This window comes from Plectropomus leopardus, chromosome 23 (genome assembly GCF_026936395.1).
Source record: "Plectropomus leopardus strain MGB_pleo_1.0 chromosome 23, ASM2693639v1, whole genome shotgun sequence".
NCBI classification, from domain to species: Eukaryota; Metazoa; Chordata; class Actinopteri; order Perciformes; family Serranidae; genus Plectropomus; species Plectropomus leopardus.
In genome coordinates, this window is record NC_142198.1 from 14,146,947 (window position 1) to 14,174,562 (window position 27,616).

General features: G+C 38.4%; 1 protein-coding gene and 2 non-coding genes across 6 annotated transcripts in view; 2 read left to right on the forward strand and 1 right to left on the reverse strand.

Moving 5' to 3' along the window:
- Positions 1–27,616, reverse strand: part of col4a6 (collagen, type IV, alpha 6) — a 135,805-nt gene that overhangs the window by 77,295 nt on the left and 30,894 nt on the right. The window lies entirely within an intron of this gene.
- trnan-guu (transfer RNA asparagine (anticodon GUU)) lies at positions 6,352–6,425 on the forward strand. Its single transcript has one exon. It is a non-coding gene; the product is annotated as a tRNA-Asn (tRNA).
- Positions 8,359–8,432, forward strand: trnan-guu (transfer RNA asparagine (anticodon GUU)). The gene has a single exon. It is a non-coding gene; the product is annotated as a tRNA-Asn (tRNA).

Genomic DNA, 27,616 nt, shown 5'->3' on the forward strand with positions numbered 1-27,616 from the left:
TCATGCTTTTTTCTTTTTTTTCCCAAACAATTTGGATCTTCTCTCCCATAAAATCTCCTGCGCAGGGTCCAGTGAATCCCCTGATATGATGTGAGCTGTAATGTTAAAAGACTGAGCACAGTGTGATGTCCTTAAATGGAAAAGACATTTGAAGTGAGTGTGTGACACATTGTGTGCAATTTGTTTCTGAACTATTTTTTGCAGACTTATCCTACAAGATGCTATAAAATAGACTAAATATGTTAAAGTAGTAGCTCTGTGTAACTTTTGCTAGTCTAATGGGTTTCAAGACTATCTCAGCGTACACACAAATGTCCATAAATGGTAAGCGTTCCCAAAACTCAGAGTGAGGTCTTGAAATAAGCTGCTCAGTTGTTGCTTTAATTTGGCCAGCGCAGGAACCTTGAGAAAGACCTTGAGGGTTTCCTTAAACTATTCAGCAGGTTGTCCCTATTTATGTGCTTTTAATTCAGTGTATTTTTCTCTTCTTTGGTGGTGACAGCACTTATTAATTTCAGTAATTATCTTGAAACTCAGAAACACACCAGTTAGGACAAAGAGGTAGAATTTCTAAATATTTTACTGTCTGTAACAGTCATGACTGTTGCATTTAAACAGCTACAAGGTATCAATACTAGAGGCTCCATGAAGTATTAATCATTTATAGTATGAAACATATTTTGTCATCTTACAGAAATGTAAAAGAAAGATTTTCATTTTTAAATAGTTTAGGGTGCTCTGTCAGTTTAAGTCAAAACGGCAGTTAACACTGAAAACCAGTAGCATTTTTCACAATCATTGTCACAGTGCTGTTAATTTGGCTAAATAATGTTTACAATCAATGATTATTAAAGCTTGTATTGAAGTACTGGTTATACTGTTTTTGACACTGATGATACCCATGCTGATATATATATATATATATATGTAAGGAAAATTGACACTTAAAAATGAATAAATAAGTAAAAATAAATTAAAATATAAACACTATATTATAAATATATGTATTTTTATTTTTTATTTTTGGCATTTTAGCCTTTTATTAGACAAGACAGATCAACAGTGTGAAACGGGGAGAGAGAGATGGGGCAACATGCAGCAAAAGGCCTTGAGCGGGAGTCGAGCCCAAGGCTGCAAGGCAAGGACACTGTCTTTATTCATGGGGCCAGTGACACCCCATAAATATAAATATTGTGAAAGCTATTCTGTGCCTTAGAGGTTAAAAATTCTTTTATCCACTTAAGAATAACAAGGTATGTGTGGGAATCTCCAGAGAAACAAATGCAGAGACACAAAAACAAAAACACTCAGTGTAACTAAGCTTTGAGTACATCCACATATAAGCAGCCTGCAGGCAGAAAAAAACTACCCACTATGCGATGCTATAGACACCCCCCTCTCCTCCTCCCCTCACCAGTCAATCAGCTTTTCAGCAGCTCTTAAAGCAGCATGGTGAGGTTAAAATATCACCCTGACGCGCCTTCTTTTGTGATCTGATCCACGTCTTTCTCTTGCTGCTAAACACACAAGTCAGGCATGTATTTTTGCATGTGGGAGAGGAGACAGAGGGACAGAGGAGAGGCCAGGGTCGGTGAGAGAACAACAGAGTTACCTACAGACCATTAGACTTTGATGGGAACCAGTAAAATACAGCCTGAAGCTGTGAATGGGACAGACAGAAAGCAGTGTGAGAAGGGAGCGGAAAAAATCTCATTCTCAGTCCAAGGACAAGCTAGAAAGAGAGGGAACTCAATTATTTGGACATGATCACACATGATCGGTTACTTCACTATACTTAAGACCTATAGTCCAAAAAGACATAGACAAAAGGTATAAAGCATTTTTGAAAAAAATAAATACGGAGGCCCAGAGGTGACTATTGTCACTGACAGGCTATCTGTTGAATAGTATAATAGAAAGCCAGTAAAAATGCATGTTTTTTTTAACACTATGACAGGTTATAAAATAAAATTTAATGTGCTATTAAACTGTTATTGTGTTGTTTTTTTTATGTGTATTTACTTTTTATTTTTTTATGATTATTTTATTGTTCAGCTTCATGGTACATGTATTACGTCTGTCTTTTTTATTGGGATCATGCCAGATATATTCTCACTTAAATCTTATGTTATCCCTGGATATTGTTTTTCTTCACATCCATATATAAATGAAAACAAAAGTATCATCTATTTTATAAAAATGTTAATTTTACGATTTTGATTTTGGTTGTAGACAAAAAACAAAGTATGTTTTTCCTCCAAACCACTTACACAAATGATTACAAATATTTATTTATTTTTAAATAAATTTAACTAGCCTATTTCTTGTTTTCCCCCTGTTGCTTCTGGGACACATTTAAGTGATCTCACTCACATCTTTCCATGTTGCCATTATTTCAAATTCTCTACAAAACTCGAAAGTTTTCTATATGGAGGAATTTGTAACAACAAAATAATTCTTTTTTATTTCTGTAACAGCACGGAGACTATCAGACACAACTCATCTCCTATCTATATTTTCTTTTATTCCATTCAGGCTCTCTATAGGGGGATTTTTATTACAATGATATCAACAGAATTAATTAAGTTATTTATTTTGGTAACATGTATTCGTGTGATTAAAGGGACTGTGAGAGAGGAGACAAAAACAACCTTTCTTCTCCTAAAGGTGGATCATCGTGTGCCATGCGGAGACTATTTGGTTCATACAGTTGAGATACTCTGTAAAGTTTGCCCTCAGGTTGCAGCTCAAAAGAAAAGAAAATGAGAACTTCTAGACAATAAAGTGAGAAAGAAAGCTGTAGGAGATCCTTTTACATGATGGACAGTCAGGGAGGAGCAGAGGAGTGAAGAGGAGGTGGAAATAAAGGTCTCAACTAAATCATGAAGTCACTCCCACCTGAGAGACTCTGAAGTTAACACTCATGTACACACACATGCACACACAAAATAATGAGAGAGGCATCGCCAAATGCCTTTCTTTAGTCTAGGGGGTCCTGAGGCGATGTGTGTATTTTTGTGTATTTGTGTGCATGTCAGAGTGAGACAACATGTGTGAAGAAGCAGCTCCTAGGATGACGATCAACGGAAATTGCGGTTGTGGTTAACAATGATGAAAGTAAAGCTCTGTAGGTGACATCGTTTAGGGTGATTTAAACAGTCGCTGCAACTCCTTCCTGTGGCTCCACTTAAAGGTGGTGAGACTGACGATGGGAGAGGAAGTTACGGATTAAAGAACGAACGCAAAGAAAGGCCACCTTAAGCAAACACTGCAATTTCTTTACCTGAACATCTGTCATCTTGGGTTTACAGCTCAATGTATGAAGAAAGTTGAGGGTTACAATTTTGACTGGGGCCAGAGATACTGCTAATCTATTCACTCACAATACTGAAAGCTTCTTTACCCCGCCTGTACTTCCTGTGTCGCATTTTGGATTAAAATGTTTACTGTATATTGCAGTTTAGACAAATCAAAACTGTTCTCTACTTGTGTCTTCTGAGCAATACTTCTAACTTTACGTAAAGCAAGCAAGTGGAATACGCTTAAAATCTTTACTAGCTAATGTATGCTGACTAGCCTTCTGACTGGAATTAAGCAATACATTGTGGGACGATAACCTTTCATAAAATATAACACTTCAAAGAAAAGATCAGAATCGGTGATACTGGGTACAAAATAGCCTTTTGTCCATTATTATGTTGCATGGGAAACTCTTTTTTGTACACATCATTTTGGGACAAAACTCATCTTAGTTCATCTTATCTTATAATAAAGTTTCCTTTGCATAAGTTATTTTGGAATGAAAATCTTTTCTGGGCATTTGGGGAAAAATCTGCTTTCCTTTCAAAGTTCAATAACTCTTACATTGCCTTAAGACATTGTGGAAGCTGCAGAGTGGAATTTCTTATTACAAAACAAATGTTTCATTTGATGTATCCTCACTTTAATGAATACTATTTTCTGATGTTAGAGCTGCCGGCTGTAGTTGTGCTGCACATCCTTATGTGACTTACAGGAAGAAATGTCACTCAAAAGCTCATTTTTCCAGCCAAAACTGAGTCAACAATCAATTTACAACAAATACCTTTAATCCAGGTGATGCAAAAAGGAAAGAAACACATGCACACCACAGTTTGCATGCATAGTTTAGCATGCTACAACAGAGCTGGAGTAACCCCAACAGCCCCCGACACAGACAAGAGGAAAATGTCTTTGGTACCTGGAGGCTACACTGTGTTGACATACTTTTATTATTAAAAAAACATCAATCTGAATACCAGGACAACGGCTCGCCTGCAGTAATGTTCACAATAAAAGGAGCAGAGTTTTGTGGAGGCTGATTTTTTTTTTATCTGGGAAAGGTTGGGAAGTTTGGCATGTTGAAGCAAAAGGAGGGTTTGACAATATCTATTCGTACAGGCAGACAAAAACCACGTATGCTTGCACGCAATGTGAACACAGTACATTTAAGGTTACTTGCGGTTAGTTTTGTGAATCAGTGCGTCAATTACCTTCAATCAGATGATGAAACGCCAATACAATGTGTGCAATCTACCATTTAAGTCTGCAAGTCCATGTATGTCTGCACTACAAAAAAATTCCTACACATTTCTTCTGGGTGAAAAGTCTCTATAATAAATCCTCACTCATGCCAACATATAGGTGAAGAAAAAAGTTCCCACTGTACACTGACTTAATAAATAAATGAGCGTCAACAGAGTGATTTTCAGCTGTCAGGCCTTCCATTATATGACCAGGATTTATCATCGTCCCCTTTTGGTATCTAGGTGCGCTGCAATGCCTGCAACATCCAAGTATTTCTTTCACATGTGTAATTGAACAGCCTCTATAATGAGTGCATGGAGCCAGCGGAGGCCATATATTGTGCTAAACATCCCACCACATACCGCGTCTCAGTCTGCAGTATCCATGTGAGGAGCACACGAATTTGCTGAAAGATATTTAGGATACTTGGCAACATTGCATTGCACTTGGATACCAAATAAGCTCCTCATACATGTGATGTGTAAATCAACTTAAGGCTGTATCACTGGGTATATTATCTTCTCTGATCAAAAAACGTGGAGCCCAATATGAAAATACGACCCACCTTAACATGTTACAAAATGGTACACAAGTTAAATATTTCCTGGAGCTGTAATTTGATGTTGTTAACAGATGTATTAATGTAATTATAATAATTACAGACATTGGGTTTTGCTTGGGATTAATGTGGCTTTGCTGATGAAAGATTAAGATGCAGTGAAAGAAGACAAGATAAAGGAAGTAGTCACCGCCTCTATGATTTAGAGTTCACAGCCAGGAGAGATATTATAGATATGCAAAGTTAGTTACATTTTTATGAATTAAAATGTTTGTATTTTTATTGCAAATAAAAATATATCCTCTACTGTATTTGAGTACAAGATTTTTCAAACACGTATTATCAGTTTCTAAAATATAATGTGCTGCTATAAATTAAACTAACCCAAACGTATAGCAGATATAATTTACTCCTACTTGACCAGCTTCAACATTAAAGTAATGTTTACATGTTAAAACCTGTTAACATCCATGCACCAGTAATAATGATCCAGTCATATAACACTGACAGTGCCAATTCTGCAATAGTTAGTATAATAATGACCATAATAAGTATTTTTGAGTCATAGTTTAATATTTTTAAATTAATTCTGTTGCCATACCTATGTTCCTTTAATTGATTAACATTTTTAGTGCAGAACTTTTTCTTGAATTGGAGCATTTTTATATTGTCACACTGCTATTTTTCCTACTTGATGATATGATAAATGATATGTTTGTAGGGAGGATTAAGAATGTCATCTTTCTACATATGATTGGTCGCTCATGCCCCAACCAGGGACTAAGGATTTTGTGTGTGTAAATCATCAGATGACATTGTGTAAATGAATAACTTGCTTTCTGTAACCCGAGGTAATGGGTAGAGAAATCAGTAGCAAATCTATAACTGGCGCCAAATGAACATCATCAAAAGCCGAATGTCCTTGAATTTCTAAATAACTAAATTCCAAGTGACAGTGTGACTGAAACTGACATTTAAAACGATGTCAATTATAACATGCACTGGCCCATGTATGTGACCAAAGGAGCCAGTTGTTTTTAGCCAGGAATATAAATGTCATCTTCTTCACAGCTGGTAAGCGAAATAGCTATATAGAAAATAGTGTCAGAAAAGTCAGGTCAACTGTCAACTGTTTAGGCTAATGCTAGCATGCTAGCTTCTACTTGGTGTGTGAAATCAGTCTCACAAGCATCACAATCTGTTTTTCTAGATGCAACTCTATCTGTTTCTCTTGCATAACAGAAACAGTCTCTGTGGCGCAATCGGTCAGCGCGTTCGGCTGTTAACCGAAAGGTTGGTGGTTCGAGCCCACCCAGGGACGTATAATATTTCAATGCTCTTGTAACATCATTTAAATGAATAACTTGGTTTCTGTGATCAGAAAAGTAACTACGGCTTCTGAGAGTCTACTGAAGTCAGATGCCAGATGTGTGTGTGTGTGTGCTACCGGTCATTAGCATAACTTTCAATGAAATCATCTTCCGCAAATACTCTTCCATCGCATTAACTCAGTCCAGACTGATCTGGAATGTAAGACGAGCAGGAGGAGGATGTTACCAGACAAACCTGGCAACAAGACAAGTTTCCCAGGAAACCAGACAAACAACACATATCTGACATGACAACGGGGGCACACTTGACTGGGCAATCTGTTTTTTAACCATGCTGATACGTGTTTTTTTGGGACAATCCCATTTTGGCTTTAACATATTTTATTTTAGCAGCTTATTCAGGGTTAGGGGCGAGTTTCGAATGTGTGGATGTGGATCAGAGCATGAGGGATTTTAAAAGATAGATGAGATGCAGTTTAGGAACAAACCTCGTGATGTCTTAGATGTATATATTAAAACCTGTGGGGCAGCTTACAGAATTTTTTAAGTGCTATGGCACTTGTTTTATGCCATATTTCCTTTGGGACTGCTGAAACACGACCAATTTTTACCAAACAAGTGGCTAAATATCTGCGTTCCTGTGATCTAAATTTGGAAGAGTTTGTAAAAGATCAAATTCAAAGAAAAGCCTGAGCCATTACAGTCTGAAGCTGCATAAGTATATATTTACACACAGTCTAAATATAACATCTAAGCAGAGAAATATTCTGATTTATGAGAAAAATTTAATCTAAATATAGATCACTTTATAATTATGAATCGTCACATGGTTCCAAATCTCCAGCCAGAGGTGTCTCTCAGCTGTTTTGTTTATGTGCCTGAGATTAAGATACTGCACCTTTATTCACACGAGGAATCTCTTTATCTGATGTGCGATATGATATCTGATAAACGTTAACTTTCAGACATCCACATCCCCTCCAGAGAAATGTTTTTTTCTTCCTGAAAAATGTTTCTTTCTTCCAGAGAAATGTTTACAGGGCTTATTTAACCCTTGGTGTAAAGTTAGTGATGCTTATTTGACATAGGTAAAGTGTAATGTATGTCACTACTACATCAAATCAATGATACTATGCTGTATAAATGAACAAATAGATTTAGACAAATTTGGGGGAAAACCATTACAATACATGTGTAGATTCTGAAAACACAAAAAACAGTGAGAAATGTGACTGAACTATTGCACGCAGTTCTTCTTAACTTTGATTGATGATATCTTAAATTTGTTGAGTCTGGATGAAGATCATCCAAGATTAAGTCACACAAAGCACCTGTTCAGCAGCGTGGGAAAGTGCTGAAGAGGTATTGAGTGAACACAGAAAATGCAGCCTACAGATGAAGCCTTCACAGAGGTCTAGTTCTAAATACACCGTACCATAATAAATGGTTTTAGACTTTTTTCCTGCACTGATGCACTGCATTTTTTATTTGGATTTTTCACATGGCACCAACATGGAAACTGAGTGTCAGTGTTACAAAATACATAATAACTAAGCAAGACAAAAGAGATAACTACAGGGAAATAATTTAAAATTCACCAAAAGAGAAAAACCACATTCCAAATTTACCAAAAAAGAAAACATAAAACCTCATTAATGTCTTATTTTAATCTTTTTTGGCAAGCAAGCCAGAGCACATATTCAAGAATCACCTGTTAAACCAATGTTTTGTAAACTACATATTAAAAAGGATACAATGAGCAAATGTAACAGCACGGCTTTGATAAAGCTTAGCAAGCTTAAGCTCTTTTTTTAGATTTCAAAATTGCTGCCAAAATCTCTGATTCATGGATGTCTCAGTAGAGTCTGCTTTGCTAACACTATCTTATAATTGTTATCTATCATCTTTTATCAAAGGCCTGAAGTCTCTGTGGCGCAATCGGTCAGCGCGTTCGGCTGTTAACCGAAAGGATGGTGGTTCAAGCCCACCCAGGGACGCAGTGCTTTACATTTACGAGACCAAGTAATGAGACGTAAATGAATAACACTATTAACACCAAGCTTCCACAAATCTACTAAAAGGTAGAGTTGGGGATTGGGGAGAAAGATTGTTGATATTTGAACTCAACACCCAAACAAATCCACCCTTCCTGTCAGGGCTCTTTCTGGAGCTCTGTCATACCATTCCCCTCACTCTCACTGCATTTTATACATCGATGGTCTTTCTCTAGTCCTGTGCACGAGCACAAACACAGTGTTGTGTGACCAGGTTCAAAACCACTTTGCTTCCCATTTACAGAGCCAGGGCTGTGTATGAACACCTGTTTTTTTAGGGCAAAGACAGTACGGACCGCTAATGGACCCTGAGGAGATATTTGCTGAATTTGCCATAAAGGGTATCGAATAGGAGTATATAAGTATAAGTATGTAAATAAATTCAAAAAGCCATGTCATGCAGTATAGCACTAATACACTAGAATAAGCCACTTAATTTTGTCTGTCTCTGTTGTTCTGATTTACGTTTAGATGCTGCGCTTTCAGTATTAATCAAACAACCAGACAGTGACGACATGCTAACAAGGTGCTGTCACAGTCACACAACTAATCAGACAAAATCAATCACTTGTATCAGAAGCCAAATAGCCTCTCCAGATGTTCCCTTCTCTGAAAATGTAAAGAGGAGTGAAAAAGCCCATAAAGACGGAGACGAATGGATAATGGGACCCAGGAAGTGGAGGACAAACCCAAACCAGGTGTGTAAGCCTGCACCCCTCAGGTACTCCACTTGTCCTACACTGTGTTTAAAATGACTGATGGTTGAACTGCAAGTGCCCAGACACATTTGTCTTTCTGCTGTTTTACCAACCATTGTGTCTCTCAGCCCAACATCAAAATATCTGGACAGTAAGGGACATTTACAACAATTCACAGCTAAATATTAAACATGTAGAATTACTCTGCGAACCAGTCAAATTGCAGGTCATAATGACTCACAAAATCTAATCATAATGACCAACAAAATCTAGTCAATTCATCCTTGAGTCCAAGCAGATGTTTGTGCTAAACTTAAAGAAATTCCTTCAAATGCGTTCTTGAGATATCACATTCACAAGAGTGAGAAGGATGGATGGACAGACAAATGGTCAAACAGACATATGTACAGATTGATGGACAAGCAGAAAACTTAATGCTTCCGGCCCCAACTGTCGCCAATGTGGAGGCATTATAAAAACGCTTATACAATAGCAGGAGTGAATTGAGAAAGATAGGTGTGTCACTGTAAAATACGACTGTGGAAATCCCACAAAAATGTATAGCTGTCAGTTCAAAATGTGATTAATATCCTGTTAAATGCCTCTGCAACAATGCCTAATATATAGAACAGTGTCAAAGAACAAATCATTCATGCCCTCAAACTCAAAGCAAATCAGTCACTCATCACCTCCTCTGCTCCCAAATGTGTGTGTGTGTGTGTGTGTGTGTGTGTGTGTGACACACATTCCTCTATCTCACATGTATTTTCTGTCTCCTTGAGAGTTACATGACAAGACAAGAGACATACATAGCTGTCGCTCACCACTGTGCGAGTGCATGGAGGGAGTGTGTGCTGTCCTAAGTGTGTCAGCAGAGAGGTATCCTGACCCAAACACACAGCTGCTTTTCCAGACCCACATTCCCTCTAGAACAACAAAGATGGTCAATTTTTCTTCCTCGTCCTTACATATTTAGCTTTGTTCTTATTTCTGTGGTTTAAAATGACCTTGAAAGTCTTTTTAAAATTTTTAGAACATGAAATTCCTGGAAAGGTTTTGCAAAGAAAAAAATGGTCCCTAATTGAGCGCTAATGTTGTTGCCTCTTTTAATCTTAGATCAACATTTTGATTGACATAATGCTTGCTTGTACTGAACTAAACATTGTGTAACTTGTTAGTCCTGAAATTTGAATTTCTTTTTCATTCTTAATCTTCACCCCTTTTCCATTATCATGGCAATGACAATTGCTACTGATCACCAAATATTTAATTACTTCTCAGATTATGTTTTCATTAACTGATCAATCATAATACCTAACAAATGCATTTAAACTACTTTTCACTAATAGCTAAAAACCCAAGAGAAAAAAAAGATAATGAATAAAAAATCTTCATGTTTGAGAAGAATTGCACACAAAAATTAAATTTTGATTAATTAAATTCCATATACCAACTGTACAAGTTGAAAAAATAAAACTACCAGAGTTAAACCACTGAAAACTTTTTAATAGTTTATCACATCTTGAACTCCCAAAACTTCAGCTAACTCAAAAAATGGGTTAAAAGCTACAACAAGAGGATTAAAAAAAATGTTCTAGCTAAGTAAATCAAAAATTTGGTATTGTCAAAACATAACCCTTCTATGTCTTCATGTCTCCCCCTGCCCCTCACCTTTCATCCCTTCCTCCGACTCTCTGACCCTGAAACTGAGAAAGGACCTCCACAGGGAGGGAGGGAGAACGAGAGACACGGGAGTAATGAAAGCAGGGAGAAGTAGGTTTCCAGTGAACTGGATCAGATTGGGCTGTGGAGGTCAGGAATGTCATGTTGCCGGCTGCAGGGGGTCAGGATCACTGGGCTTAATGGTCTGCAGAGACCTCATATTGGAACTCAACGTTTCCAAATCTAAGAATTTGAGGAATTCAAAGGGACAGTGAAGGAGGGTCTGTTCTCTGAAATGGATAATTTTGCTTATCTAAATAAGGGCTTGGGAGATCTAAGAATTCCTGGGATGCTGCTTTTTGACAGAGGTTGTATGTTAAAGTGACGACTTCTGGCCCAAAGTCAGTGTCATGCATAATTAAATAAACAAAAATCTAAAGAAATCTGGATTTTCCCTACAAAAGCTGTCTTTTTTTTGACATAACCATCATTGTTCTGAATCACTCGTTGCACTGCTCACCTAAAAAAATCAATTGCCAATCAGACGTTGAAGGGTAGCTTCTGTCGTTTGTAAACTGAGCCCTGTTTTCATAAGTTTTTGTGTCTAAGTGACTAATGGGTGAAAAGTTCATCAGTTGTCTGATGAAGCGTGCCCTCGCTCAAAATGTAAAAAACAAATGTGAATGGCAAAAACAAGCACTTTAAGTGGAAGTAAACAGACGGTGTGATAAGCCCCAAGTGGTTACATGGCAACCTGTTTTGCCGCTGCTGGCTGCAACATCTCGCTCAATACCTTACTAACTGTTATTCCCATTAGTCACTTTGACACAAAAACATGGGAAAAAGGGTCCAAGATTAAAATAATACTAAAGCTACCCTTTGAGGTCTATTAAATAAATATTTCTCTAAAATTGTGTGTACAATGAATACATTAACTTGTTTACACTAGATGGAAGACATGAACTTTCTGTATGTAAAGGACTCTGTAAGGTCTTCTTGTTTTTTGTTGGGATAAAGATTGAGTTTTTGTCTAATAAAGCCTATGCCAACGGCCCAGTTATTTTCTTTTTGTTGATTAATACCTAATGTATAAAAATGTATTTTACAAGGAAGAAAACTGATTCAAAAATTGACCTTAAGCCCTTCACAGTTTTGTCAATTGATAATGTTTTTGCTGGGATGATTTAAATATTAATTATTAATTTACATTAAAAACACACAAGCACCTTGTGACCTTTTAATCAACCAACAGTTCAGATTTGGAATCTACCAGGAGCCAACTACAACATAGTATATTGTAAAGCAGGGAGAAAAACAGTGAACAGTCGGTGGATCATATCCTGTCTGGATGTTCAACTGGGCATTTCTTTATGCAGGTGTATCTGTGTGTTTGTTTAGCCTTGTACCTATGAAAACTGGGAGTTTAGGATGCATTTAGTAAATTTCCTGTCCGTACATGTGTGTGTGTGTGTGTTTCATTCCTCTATCAAAGTAGGAATGTGATGCATTTGTCTTTAAAATTTCCTGTCTGTTCAAACCTATCATGTGGATGTTTACTTGCAGCTTTTGTGCGTATGAGCATCGTTCCATGATGGCTTACACGTACACATGCCAGACATGCCTGGGTCAAACAGAATCTACCAGTACCTCTTATGGTTTGTTTTATCTTTCACTGGCGCCAAAGAAACAATCACAAAATCACAGGAAAAGCACTGAAAGTTCACTTAAGTGTGCTTTTGCATTGATTGATAACTCAGTGTACAGTATCTGACACACTTAACCGTGACCATGTGGGACTCCAGGCAGGTTAAAACAAATTACATATTTAAAAATAGTGTTCGGCTGCGGGATTTTAGTGAACTTAATCTCTAAGCATCGGTTAGAGAATGCTGCGCGGACACGCCTACATTCGGGTAAGCAGCTGGCTTTCAAATCTTCCCATTTGCAGTTCAATACAGTGACCTGCACGAAAACAGATTCAAACCAGAACGTGTGTGTATTTAGTTGAGAGTATACCAGCATGTTCTTGTGGACGTTTTGTTATCTTTGCGTTCTTTTAACCTTCCACTTCATTTCATTTACATTTACAGTTAATCAGTGTATTGTCTGCATGAGCTGACACATACTGTACATGAAATAGACACAAGAAGTCACAGTTACTGTAAATATTTGAAGGACATACACTTTTGCTGAAGTTAAAACTACATGTATGTTGAAGAGAGAGAGATTTTTAAATTCTATTTTAAAAAGACTCCATTTTAGTGCAAAAATGTGAAAAAAGGTGTGAATCCTCAAGTGCGGTGATAAACATGTTCATCAACAAATCTCCATTACTTTACTTAGAGTGTATAATCACTGTGGTATGTAGTGTGTGTATACTTACAAGCGTGTGTTTGGCGTTGGCTCCTTACATAAACAGGGCCGTGCTTTGAAGAAATTCCCACAATAATTAACATGAAAAATAGTTTTGACTGTCAACTCAACTACTGTCAATCAGTCAAGCCTTATGAATGTGTGTTTTTATCTCTTGCTATATCACACACACACACACACACACACACACACACACACACACAGAGAGTCTCTCTAAATACCTCTATAATTACGTTCTCTCACTCCAATGGGGGACGTCTGTTGAAATTATCTTAATTACCTGGAGCAGGTGATAGGTGTTGTGCAGGTCTGTGAACACATACACACACACAGACTGAGAGCACCATGACAGCATCAGATCAATTTTGTGTTTTTGGATGAAGGGTGTTAAACACGTCAGTACATCTGCACGGCCTGCAGGCCTCAGATTCAGGGAGTCAGAGAGCTGAGGGAAGAGAGGGATGAAGGTCAAAAGGATACAGAGAGGAGAGGTGAGGTGAAGTGAGGTGAGGAGGGGGGTTTAGGATGGGAAGATGAAGGTATATTTGCATTACAGAGGAAAAGGATGGTACGGGAAGAAAAGGAGAAGAGAGAGCAGAAAAGAAGGAAGAGTGTGATGAAAGTTAGTTGTCAATGATTATCATGTGATATATTGCATTACAGGAAGTTAAAGCAAACAGTATTGCTTTATCTCACATTTTTTATTCTCCATTTCTTGACTATATTATTACCTTTTCTTTTATAGCTTTGTAGCTTCAGTGCAAATGCAGGTGCAAAATGAGCCTATTTAAAGTTTAGAATCTTTAAGATGTTTAGAAAATCAAACCCTATTTTTGCCACTAATCATGGCATTTTTGCAATAGATGTAATGTATTTACATTTGGTAATGACCTCTCTGTGTGTAGCTATTTCTTTAAGCACATAAAATTGCTTGTTTTGGCCAACTAACAGTCCAAATGCCTAATTTAGATCCTTTACCTCAGTAAAAATACACACTTTAAATATTCTCTGGACTTTATTACAAGTCCAGCATTAAAAAGGTTACTTAATGTTATCAGGTAAATTTACTTAATACTGCCAGTTATCTTCCATCAGTTTATTATCAGTTATTGACTAATCACGTCAGCTGCTTTGTGTGTTTTGTTTTCTCAAATCTTAATTTGTAAAGTAACTAGTAACTGAAGTTTTCAGAAAAATATAGTGGAGTAAAAGCTGAAAGCTGCATATCATGAAAATACTCAAGAAAGTGCAAGTGCCTCAAATTTGTACTTAAGCACAGTAATTGACTAAATTTACCTAGTAATTTTCTGCCATTGCAAAATACACGGCTTTTTGGCTGCAAATTCGCATTAAAAAAACTTACTGATATTTAAAAATAATTGTCATCTACTGATGACTAATCACAGCTTACTAAAACTTCAGCACTGAAATAATTTGGGGAAAACACCTGTATAATTATACTTAGTCAAATCTACTCTCATTAACTCTCTTCATTTTCTCTAAGGTGAATTCCTTCACTGCCCCGTTCCTCTCCCTCTTCCCCTTTCTTTAATTTTGACCCTTTCATCCTCCTGTCATGAGCCCTCTGCCCCAGTGCCCTCTGAATGAGCCTCCACACAGACACATGAAGAAAGAAAGAGAGACAGAGAAGAGGGACAGAAAAGAGAGACAGACAGACAGCGGGAGAAGGGGAGGTGGGGAGAAAGAAAGAGAAGAAAGAGGGAGGGCAGCTGATCAGGATCGCCCTGGTAATTTACGGCTTTTCATAGTGATGCAAAAAAGTCCATAAATTGAGTTGATGTGAGGCTATTGACTCACTCCCCCGTTAATGTGCACACACACACACGCACACAGAGTAAAATTTGCAGCGGTGAGTTCAGCAGCCTTTTTGAAGACTAATGAAAAAGTTAGTCAGCACACCGAGGTCAGCTCTCTGTGTGTGTGTTTGTGTGTGAATCAGTCCATGACCTTTGCAGATAAAGACACTGAACAGCCCCTTGACACAACACTGACAGATATACGACCGTCTCTTTATATCTTTTTTTGTCACTGCAGCCACAATAACTCCTGTCCGTCCTTCTGTCACTCTGTCTCTCTCTCTGGTATCAGTCGACTTCCTTTTTGTTCCTCTACTCCTGTAATTGTTTATTTCTCTCTGTTCCTTTTTTTAATTTCTTCTTATAGCTACTTTTCTCACTCTAATTAAGTCGACAGCACTGTGATGACGCTTTGATTGAAGTCGCAGAGTGTCTTCTGTGTATGTGTAAACAGAGAGTGAGGGAGACACACAATGCCAGGTCATTGCGTGAGGGTTTTTTTTGCAGGAGCTGGGGGTGACCTTTGACCCCTAGTGGCCAGCTGTGCACCGGACATTTCTTAAGATGCACAAGTTCACAGATATACAGTCTCTCTTCTTTCAAGTATTTCTTCCTTAACATTTCATAACAATAACTGACTGTCTTTTAATGGCCATGTCATGTTTTAATTTAACATGAGGGGTTTGACACTAATTTCAATTTCTGGTCTCTAAAATCTTTTGAAATTGCATTAAAATGCTTAATATTCACAAAGCAAATTTTCATCCAATACCAATAAGACAAGAGAATAAAACCATAAGCCGTATCTCCAGCCAAAATGTGTTTGTGGCACTAAATATTGAAAACCAGGATATCAGAAGTTTGTTTGTGTTTAAAATACATGTGAAGCACTACACAAACACACAATGTAGTGTGTAAAAGGAGCGCAGAATGAGCTCATAACAGCGGAGCAGGAGACACTGTTAAACCCCCTCCCACCGCGACAGCAGCCCTTTTGAATGGTAATGCTATTCTCTCCTTAGCTACGGTAAAAACACCACATCACAATGCACTGCTCATCTTCTTCACCGCAGTCCACTCTACAGGGGGGTCACACACATACACACACACAAAAAGGACGGATGGGTTTCTAGCTTAAGGAGTAGCTGCATGTCGACACAAACCAAGTGAGATGGATTGTAACCTGTGGCAGTTTTTTACTGGACCAGAGGCCACACACACACCAAAACACATTGTCTTTCACACACATGGACGGTGGTAGCCTTTGAGGTTTTAAACAGACCAGTCCCCAGACACCACTTTGCTCCATGTGAGGGACTTAAGGGGCCCCTGGGGAACAGTTAAAACCTGGTGACTTTGTAGGTCAGAGACCTGCTGGTGGCTGGAGAGGAAGCACACCACTCTACTTAAAACAAATGTTTCTTTTCTGACTAAGACACTGAAAAAAATACTCAGTGAAACTAGAGGGGCTATCTCGCAATGTTAACAAAAGTGAAAAATAATTTGTGTATCTGTTCTGTGACTCGCATCCGCCCGAAAAAGTAATGGGCTCTTCCTTGGCCTGTGCGACATCATCAAGTTTCATGAAAATCAGGCCAGTAGTTTGTCAATAATCCTGCTGACAAACAAGCCAACAAACAAACCAAACTAAAAAACATAACCTTCTTGACAGAGGTAAATACACACAGATAAGTTGAATAAGATCAGGATAGAGCTGGAATATAAAACTGATGGTGGTGGTATGACGGTTGTATGATAGCATGAAAAAAATCACATGCATCTTCCTGACTTCACTGGAATAGTGCAAAATGCAAGATTGAGATAACAGATAGAAAAAGATGAAAACAAAAAGGAGGAATAGGAAAACAGTTTTGGCATGTTGGTAAATTTCAAATGTTGCAAGTAAATACACCCTATGGTACAAGGGAAAGAGACAAGAGTCGAGCCAATATGTTGCATTTGCCTGGTGAGCTAATGGTCAGTGCAGAAGAAGAAGAAGAAGAAGAAGAAGAGGAAGAAGAAGAGTTTGTTCGCAGGTGGAGGGTACTACTACTAAATAAAGATTAAAAAAGCCTTTAGTGGCACCAAAGGGAGCTTCAAAAAGTCTGATAACCTGCCTCAAGTGATGTCATTTGAGTCGACATCAGTTGGGGCTGAAAAGTATAAAAAAAAATTTGGGGGTGTACAGCTAGAAGCCAAACTTAAAAGTTCAGTTACATTGTGGGTAATGTAGTTAGGCAGAACCTACTAGAGAAGAAGAATGCTTGGAAATGTAATCTTTTTAACCTACCCGTATTGGTATAAATGGGGTTGACAAAATATTAGAAACTCCATTTAATATAACAAAATGCAGTTCAACAGCACTACAAACTATACCTTTCTTAAACAGTTTCAGCAAAAATCGAACATTATACCGTTATGACGGTAGGATTTAGTGCAGAACTGTTGTACTAGACAACATCATTTTAGCGAAATGTAGACGATATGTTCCTGACATCAATTTTATTTCTAGCCTATGGTCTCTAAACTGGATTCTTTTCTATCCCAAATCTTCAGTTAAACACACAGAGTGTGATCCGATTGCAGGCGAATATTGCTTCTGACAGGTTTAACGTTAGCTCAGCAGATCAGCAGGGAGGCCGCTTTAGCATTAGCTACAAAGGTTGGGTTACAAGTATAAGTTGGGGGCTGCGTGAATGCTGGTATTGTAGACATAAAGGAGGCTTTGGCATTGTGAAGGCTTTAGTGAATGAGGCAGAAAAGAGTTAAGCGGCCCCTTTTTTCACAAAGTGTGCTACCTATGACCGGTTGGTGTCAGGTTGCTTTAAATCTTTACGTTTTTAATCTGGACTCTCCTTAAAGAGCTTTGTGAGAGGAACATTATCTCTTAAATTGGTCACTGGGTTACGTTCCCATCTCTGTCCGAAGGCAAGACCATATTTTAAAATTAATTCTGAGCTGTTAACTAATTTAGCACCCTTCCTAAAACGCCAAATTGTTCAACAACTAAAAAGACTTTGACCACATGGCAAAGATAAGCAGCGTAATGTTTTCATTAGCAGGATTTAGTTAGTGAGTAACTGAAGAACATACCTCACATAAAGGGATGAAATAAATTGGTAGTTTGAGTGATTTACAAGCAAAGGTGTGTGTTTGGGAGTGTGAATGGGTGCGTGTGTGTTTGATGCACTAACAGCTAAGCTCCCTGCTGTAGGTGGATACATTGAGGCCACCCAGGAAGACACAGGACGGCTGCCAGATACTGTGTGCAGAGGACTTAACGTGTGTAGGATGGGAAATTATCTATATATCACCTCTCAAGGTAATGTGGAACCCTATCATTGAAATATCGTACAGGTTTCTTACTATCTCATCAAAAATCCCCAGAACATTTGTCTTGCCTAAACATGTGCACCCCCACCTGAACTCTACTGAAACACTGGTACACAAACAGACCTTAAATGAATGAATCAAATCCTTCCTTTTACAGCACATGAAAATATATGAATATATGTCTTAGAGACATATAGTACTTGGCTTTGCCTGAAATGTAAACGCAAACCAAAAACATCTGTCAGCTGCAGAAGGAAACCAAATGATTTACGTCTCTAAGGCCAGTAGGAATAACTTACTGAACCATGGCGGCTATTTGACTGTTGATCAGATAAACCATACTATTAACTTTTTTCCCACTTCTTCCAAAACAGCTGCAGGTTACTTTTTTGAAAAAGAAAATAATGGAAGAAGAAGCTCTGAAGGTAATATACTCGAAAAGATCCATTTTTTTGGATATCAAACAATCATTGCTTTACCAATAAATACCGAATTACACCTTTTTCAGCTGGGCTTTTAAACAAGGAGGCAATGGCACGAGTGGATATGTTGTGGAAAAACTACAAGGCTTTGAAACAAACAAACAAAAGAGAGATTTGAGAAGTTTCTGTTGTTGTCATGATACATTTTGATTTTTTTCCCCTTGTGCTTATCACAGGAATGTACAGTATCTTCGCCATCACTGACAAAAGGGCAAGTCATAATCTTTTCAGAGCCATCTTAAACCCTTTGTCACCTGGATCTAAATCAGTTTTCTTGTGTTGCATTCAGGTACCTTTCACAAGTACCAACACCTCTAAAACCTGAGAAAAGTAATTTTAGATTTCTTTCAAAAACAGGGGGGAAAAAAAGATGAGTCCAACGAACAAGGTAACAAGGAAATGAGCTGAAAATGAGCTGGGGGGGATTATTTGATATTATCAAAAAACAGGGAGAATATCCAGACTATAATTGTAATTCTCTTAATTATTTATAATTATGTTACAGAATACACAAAAAACATTTTTAGCACTTTCTCAACTTCTTTTTTCACTCTTTGCCAATTTTCAGGTTATTTTCTAGTAACTTTTCACTAATTTCTTGCTTAGTAGGTAGCTTGTCGCCCTCTTCCCATATTTTTGAAAGATATTAAGCCAAAAGGTTAAAGCCTACTCTTAAGTGTGTAATACTTTAACGACACAGTACAAAACATGCCAAAGAAGTCTCATAGATAGTTGTTTGCCTGAGCTTTACTTTATTGGTTTCCTACTAACGGGTCCTGTGCTGAATCTAGGGGGCGACAAGATTATTAAAGGAATAAAAAAAGATATATATTTCTGTAATTTTTCCTTTGAAATATTACTAGCTCATTGGGCCTGTAAAAAATCCTTCAAATGAATAAATCTGAGGCAGAAAAATCACTCATAACTCGTGTTTTGAGCTGGCTATAAGTAGACATCATTATAGAGGGTCACAAGGTTGGGGATAGTTGATTAATGGGAAAAGCAGGGGGGAGGTGTTGCACATGAAACTGAAAGAGTTGAAGTCTTTCTATGTGTGTTTGCATTATATGTGTACATGCTTGGGACCCCCTCTCCGTGAATGGGGTAAAGAGGTCACAAGCACATCACACACAGATCTGGGGCACAGTGAGAGAGAGAAAGACGTGGTGATGGTGGAGGAGGTATGTATGGCGGATTCATCACGTGCTGCTGGAATGAGCCATGCACCACTGAGCCTGTTAACCTCTCAGAGCTGAGGTAGCTTGAACAGAAGGAGACAGCAACACATCAGGAAAAGGCATGCAAACAGGTTGCTGTAGTGGATTCAAATAAAAGCCCCATTTGGATGCCTCTTGGAAAGCATACCAATCTTGTATCGCTTCTAATCAAGCACAGATGAAAATGATTTATGTGCTCTGCAGCAATTTTTCCACAGCACAGAGACAAGCTATCACCAGTTGCATACTGATAGCTCATTCTAGCATGATAATTCAGCATTGTGTACCGAAAAATGATTCTGCTACTTTCCAAATGTGAAAAAGGTAGTGTTTGACATCTGCCTAACTATTAGTGGCTTTATTTTGAACTCCAAGTAAGAGGTAGGTCTATCATATCACAAAGAGCTGTGGTTAATATTGAAAAATGTTTAAATTGTTACCAAGGCCTGTGCCACGCAAACACCTCCATCACAACAGGCAATAAATCAGCAAGGTGTTTTGAGCTGTGCCAGGTAAATATTTCTCCCTGCTGGCTATACTTCAAAAAGTCAGGTTTCTGCTTGACAGGTAAAATTCCCAGTGAGTATTTTTGCCCATTTTGAGATAATTATATATTACACAAAGCACAATATGAGGAGCTTTGATTAAGCCAAAAAACTAAGGCTAACGTGTGGAACTCCAAAAAAATACTGATAAGGTCATTAGAAACACGCATGCATAAATCTCCCTCTCTAACACACACATACACACACACACTGCTATTTTCTCACAGCTTTTCTCGACAGTGTGTGAGAAATGCCACCCACACTAGATTGGTCATCCAAAACAGATTGTGGGCTATTTTTGATAAATCAGTTACCTCAACACTACAGCGAAAAAAACAATTTATCTTCAGAAATATAAGCCTACATGAACATCTGTCACAGAGAAACTGCTAACTGAATTTAAGTGAGCATGCACGACATATGCAGTATGTTGCAATGGAAGACTTGGCAAAAAGATGTCAAATGATAGTGAAATATGTCTGGTGTCTTAAAAAGACAAACACTCACTATTTCACAACTGCACACATCTTACTGAATAAAAAGGTCCATCATTTGCTGGTTGCAGCTTCATAAAAACATAATTTCTTTGGTTGTTTGGACAACATAAGGAATCAAAAGTGGTCACAGTGGGCTTTGGGAAATTTTAATAAGCATTTTCTGCTGTTTTTTAAACAGTTTACTGACTAAATTTATTGTTAAATGAAAATGATTGACAGATTAATCAATAATCAGAATAATAAATGAGTGCAACTCTGACTGAAGTGTACTGAGCCTCAATAAAAGCACTTTTTAGCAACACATGTACCAGATGGCACCAGATGTTGATATTTGGTTGAATTTAGTTTGTACAACGTTGATAATTTGTTGTTTTTTTGTAAATCAACCAAAATCCAATTTCTTTAACCAAAATCCAATTTCTTCTAAACATCATACGTTATGGAGAACAAAACCCAACGTAATGTTATTGTCCACACAATGGGAAATTCTAATGTCAGTAGACCTTTAAGTTTTAGATGGGTACTATAAATTTCTATTCTTTTTTTGTTTTGGTTAAATTCTGAATGCTGCATACTGCAAAACTACACCATCAATGTGAAATCCAAAAACAAGGATGCAGAGGTCTAAAAAGTCTGATGTGACAAGTTGCAGCACGAGCTGCAGCTTGCCAAATGTAGATGGATAACACAAATTCCCTAAAACCAATCCAGAACATGTTCATAAACAAAGTGTGAAGTGCAAATAGAGCGAAGAGTGCGAAATCTGTTAAAGTGTCAGTGCGAAAATAGTGCTTGACATGCATCTCATACTAACAGTGAATTTTATCAGGGAAACTCTCACTCAACCACGTGTTTTTCAATGCACACACACACATGCACACACAGACCTGCCGAAGCACGTTACCTGCTTGACTCTCTCTGACATGTTCCTAAATCATACATCCAATCTAATGAGGCTCTGCTGCACACTCGATCTGTTGTACACCCGAGCGTAAATCAAAGCACTGACGTCAAAATTAGTAACAGAACAAGGAAAGATTACAGACATAGAACACTCAAGGCAACATGTGACAAAATAGCAGCAAAAGGGGGGAAAGGTGTGTGGAAGACAAAGGAAAGTAAAGAGAAAAAGATAGAGACCTGGATCTTAATTTCTCTTTACCTATCTCTGCGTTGTTGGGCTTGTATAAACCTGTGGTTAACAGTACATGGGGCCCTACTGAATGAGAAATATTGACAACTAAAAACCTGTGTGTGTGTATGTGTGTTACATATGTCAAAGTGTGGTTAGCAGCTACAGTATATACAGAAATTCCTGTCAAGGCTGGTCATTATGTATCTAGAGGATAATCCTCTGCAAAAAAGAGCCGAAGGAGCTTATCATCACACATCTGGGTTTTCTAGGAATGAAGCGGATGAGGAGAAAAAAAAAGGTAGAAACACGGAGAGAAGAGATAAGGTGAAAATGGAAAGATGATGGTCAACACTTGTCTTTCTCTTTAACGACTGTTTTTCTTTCACATTTTTACAGTTTATTCTGGTTTATTGGACCTTTTGTCTCTACTGTCGTAGTTTTGGCTATTATTCTTTGCTAAAAGTAAGTGAGACAGCGAAAGAAATCCACACAGTAATAAACTCTTTTGGGGTTTTAAATGAAACCTCCAGGTTAGCAAAACTCTTCTGGAAAACAAAATGTAGGGAAGTGGTTAAATTATGTGGAAGCTGAATGGGTAGTGTGAGACACATGTTTGTTGTTTGCGAACCTCCATCGTCACGACAGCTGCTTGTTTTGACACTTCAGTATGCCCCCAACCCCTCTACACTATACCATCCCATCAGTGGGACCAGCACACCTCACACAAGGAATTCAACCCCAAATCAACGAAACGTCAGTCATCACTCAACTGCATTTTGGTTGTCTGGAGCTTCACAAACAATCACAGGTAATAAGTTCAACCTGTCAATTGCAATCTATCAAACCAGCTTGAAGGGGGTAGACTGCAGCCCTGGAGGGGGATTGTGGGTATTTAAACAATCACCGGCTGACGAGTGGCAGGTCTGAATGGGGATCAGTGCATTGTGCAGATTATCATCTGACACATGAGCATTCCAGCAGCAGCTCGAACGAAGATAGCAGGAGTGATACATGATAACTGATTGAAGACCTTCTGTCACATGCCACCTGTCTTTGATATCTACATTCATTATCCAAGAGCTACACTGTGGAAAAAAAAATCACAATTTTGACCAATACCTGGTCCTAAAAGCTTGGAAAAAAAAAGCGTAAGAGAAAATGTGAATGAGTTTGTAATATATCAAAAGATCCTCGAACAATTCAAGTTGATCCAAAAATCTTCTTAGTGGTGAAAAAGCCTTGGAAGGCTCTGTTTAGCAGCAGATTATAGCAGTGTATCAAAGCTGTGAATTCATCAACTCAAGTAAAAATCTCTGATGGAAGTCTAATGAAAATAGAAAAAAAAACACCACTGTCTCGAAGACTAGCCAAATCGCTTTCCATTTTCCTCAGAGCTTAGCAACTATCTACAGACGAGCAACCGACAGCGGATCATCTAAATTCAATTGCGTCGAGAAATAACCAAAATGTAGGTTTGGATTGTAGGGCAGGGGTTTTATCCAAGATGGTTGCAAGATTTTATCTACGTCACCAAAGTTTGCCAACATTCATGGAATATAGTATAATAATTGCTCATAAAATGTGACGTTCATTTTATATTCCCTATGGTAACTGTTACAGTAACGTCATAAATACATCAAGCTATAATTCAATCAATCCACTACGAGCATGGACAGTAATGCCAACTGCAAAATCACTTGTTAAAGGATGTATATATATCTGTTTCACTACAAAGAGAAGACAATACAACTAGTACACTTTTTTCCCAAAGGGATGAAGATGGAGAGGTATTTTCTCTTCTTCTTTTTTTCTTTCAGGCATGTGAACTGCAGAAACCCTCCAGTGCTTTTCCAAACACACTGTAATGTAATCTCTACAGCTGGCCAAGGAAGACAAGCTGAGACACAAACACACTGAGTAAAACACACACGGAGACACATGCAAACACGGTCGTACACATGCACATGCAAGCATACTGTCCACGGACTCTCAACCGCACACTAAGTTCCTGCGGTTGTATGTCAAGTGTAACAGGAGGACAGAGAAACCAAATACTGAATTTCAACCCCAAACTTCCTTCACTACATGTGGGTGACAGGAGGATGTAGAATGTAACAACATCTTTTAAGGCAGAGAACATGAGGGGTCATGTGATCAACCATGACTTTAAACGGCTTGCAAAAATGCAGCTTCTGCAAAAGTTTGGAAACAGTCAGAAAGCCCACAAACATAAATCTGGATTTCAAGCCTGAAATGTCTCCAAACTCAATAATTGGGCCGTATTGGGATCTGCAAACCTTGGCACTTCTGTTAATGTAGAGAGTAAAACCTCCACCATTAGCTTTGAATGCTCATCAAGTGAAACCGTACATCTTCTGTCTTTTTTCGACCCTGACTTCCTCGGACACACCCAAAATAAATGCATATTTTTTCTAATTACAGTGTGCATGTCTTCCGTCAAGAGCGAAAATTGCACTTTTTTCACCAAAACAACCTACTTTTGAAATAATTCATGAAAAAAAATCTAATTTTTAGATTTTAACAGACACAAACCACACTTAAAAGTTGGTACAAGAGCATCAGATGCTAAAGTGTGCAAAAATAGTGAAACTTAAAGGTGCATCTGTGGTGACATTGAACTGAAAGAAGTGTGTGTGTGTGTGTGTGTGTGTGTGTGTGTGTGTGAGAGAGAGAGAGAGAGAGAGAGAGAGAGAGTTACCAACAGAGTGCTATGCTAGATACTGCACAGGCATGCTGTGCAGGCAATTATCAAATTAACTCCTTAGTCTATACACTGAAAAGTCTGATGTGTACAGACATTGTGTGTGTGTGTGTGTGTGTGTGTGTGTGTGTGTGTGCACTCACTGCCAAAGTCAGAAACCGTCTATTTCTCCCTGTAGTGATTAAAGGAATATTTTAAACCTTGAATTAGATGTATCTGAGAGTTGGAAAGGTTTTAACCGCATATGTTTAAGGTGTTTTCATGGTTTTTCACTTACTGTCGTGCAGCTGCAGTGAAAATGTGCTTTCTATAGCCATATTTCCAATCATGAGTGGTTAATCAGTCAAGTCCAAACTGTATCCTAAAGACGACGTTAGCTGTATCAGAAGATACAGGATCATTTACGCCTCATAACATCATGTAAGTCTGGATTTATTAAACCAGACTTTAAGAACAGGTCCCCATCCTTGCAGTGAAACACCACGCTGCTATCCCAACATGCAGGTTGGAGTGGGGGGGACATGAGGTGACAGGCGCTGACAGGAGCAGAGGTGCAGATTACATAAATCCGATAAACATACATACACATGACTTGTGGAAGCACTATTTTAACCACGGTGACGACCCCAGCTCACTGTAATTGCTGCTCTTGGTTTAAAATAACTGAGATGGAGTGATGGGAGGCTCCAGAGAGAGAGAGGAGGGTCGGATTCTCTGCCTATCTGTCTGAGTCATCCAGAGGCCGAGGCACAGTTGAGAAGGAGTGAGGAGGCTAAAATAGCTTTGAGGAATAAATTTACCTCATGAGAAGGTGGCACCACTGCTGCAACTACTGCAGATTACCTATTTTCTATTTTTAGTCATGTTGACTTGCAGTGGGAGGAAACAAACTTCTTCATCAAACCGTTTAAATGTTAAGAGGTCTCTATTTTTTTTTTTTTTACACTGCAGCTTGGCACCAAGAGCACAGTCATGAGGCTACTGCTGCCTGAGATCCTGCATGACAAGATTATCAAAATATCTTTTAATGAGTCTGGGTTGCAGCCAGGAGGACAGGCTACTTTTTTCTCATTTTGGGTTAGCTCATTTGTTATTAGAAAACAGTGAAACAGTAGCCTAATATGTCTGCAACAAAGTAGGATTGTGCATTTCGGCCACAGAGACAGTCAGAGGTGCCCGTCCATGGGTGTGTTTGTGTCCCAGTTCTAAAATCAGACAAGGGTCAAGGGTCAAAGCAGCAGTGTCCCTACTCTGCTTCTTAACTGTTGGCTGAGTGGTTGCCAAGATCAAAAGGGGGGGTATGTGATAATAATAAAAAGAAAAATGATTACTTATTTGATTAGTCAATCACCTTAGTTTATAAAATTGTTTCTTTTTCTCAACTGGTCAGGCTCTCCTTTGTTACTGTCTATGCCTCTTCTCCTTTGTTTCTCTGCTTCATCCTTTCATTTATGAATCAATGTCATCCTTTTTTTCTTATCTTTTCTCATCCTCTTCCAACCCAATTGCCAGAAAAGATTGTACATTTCTACAAACCACAAATCCATTTTATGGAGTGCATGTACGATCTGTACAAACGGTACCACAATGCTGGTTAATGTGTTATTAGGTTTTAGGCATAAAAACACTTAACTGTGGCAAGGAAAATGTCATATTTAGGCTTAGAATACAGTTTAAAGTGAGGGCACAATTCCTACTGGAAGTGCAGATATCTTGATTAAAAAAACCATAAAAAAAAACTTCTCTCGACACTATCGTTGCAGGAAAGACAGCGTGTCTCAGTAAAAAAACACTTTTTGTGGCAGTATCCACACTGGAAAAACAGCGATGGAACAGTTGTCTGCATCGGTCTGCAGCTTGGAAGGCACGTCAGAGGAGTCAAGCCATTCATCATACCCTCATCTGCTGCACGAGTCAGCTTGTGTACTATGTTGCTTTAGAAACATTTACATTATTGTATGAAATGAACAAATGTAATTCACTCCACTTCTATCTTTCATTTCATTCTTCCATCCCTTTTCTTCTCCATTTCTCCCTGCTTCCTGTCCATAACTTTCCATTTTAAACTACCTCTTGTTTTCACCTCCTTAAACTAATTCCACCTCCATTGTCATCCTTTCCTCCTCTTTCTTCTGTGCTCCTTCATTCACTTCTTTCTTATCTTTCTTTTCCAACCTCCCTCCTCCTCCTCTTCCTCCTCCTTCACACCATGCTTCTCCTGAGGAATTCCTGTCCCGGGTCGTTTGCAGCCTTTTGACTGCAGTTACAAGAAACTGTAAAGGCGGTGTGTTTACCTTCGAAAAGAAGGGGTGAAATTCATTAAACATCTTTTGTTGACAGTAAAAAGGCACGGCTACGCTCGAGGGAGCGTACCCTGACAATCGCCAGGTTAGGGCATGGAGGAGCAGACGTGTGTATGTGTATGCGAGTGTGGGTGCAAAGGCTGAGGAATGCAATGAGTGTGTTTGTAATCTATAGAGCATGTCAATCCACCCAACATGTGGACTTATTCTCCGGCTAAAAATGACAAGCTGGGAAGGACGGAGGGAGGATGAAGTGTGAGGAGGTACAGGAAAGAAATCGGGGAAGAAAGGATGAAGGACACTGAAAACTTGGAGAAAAGAGATAAACAAAGAATAAAAATAA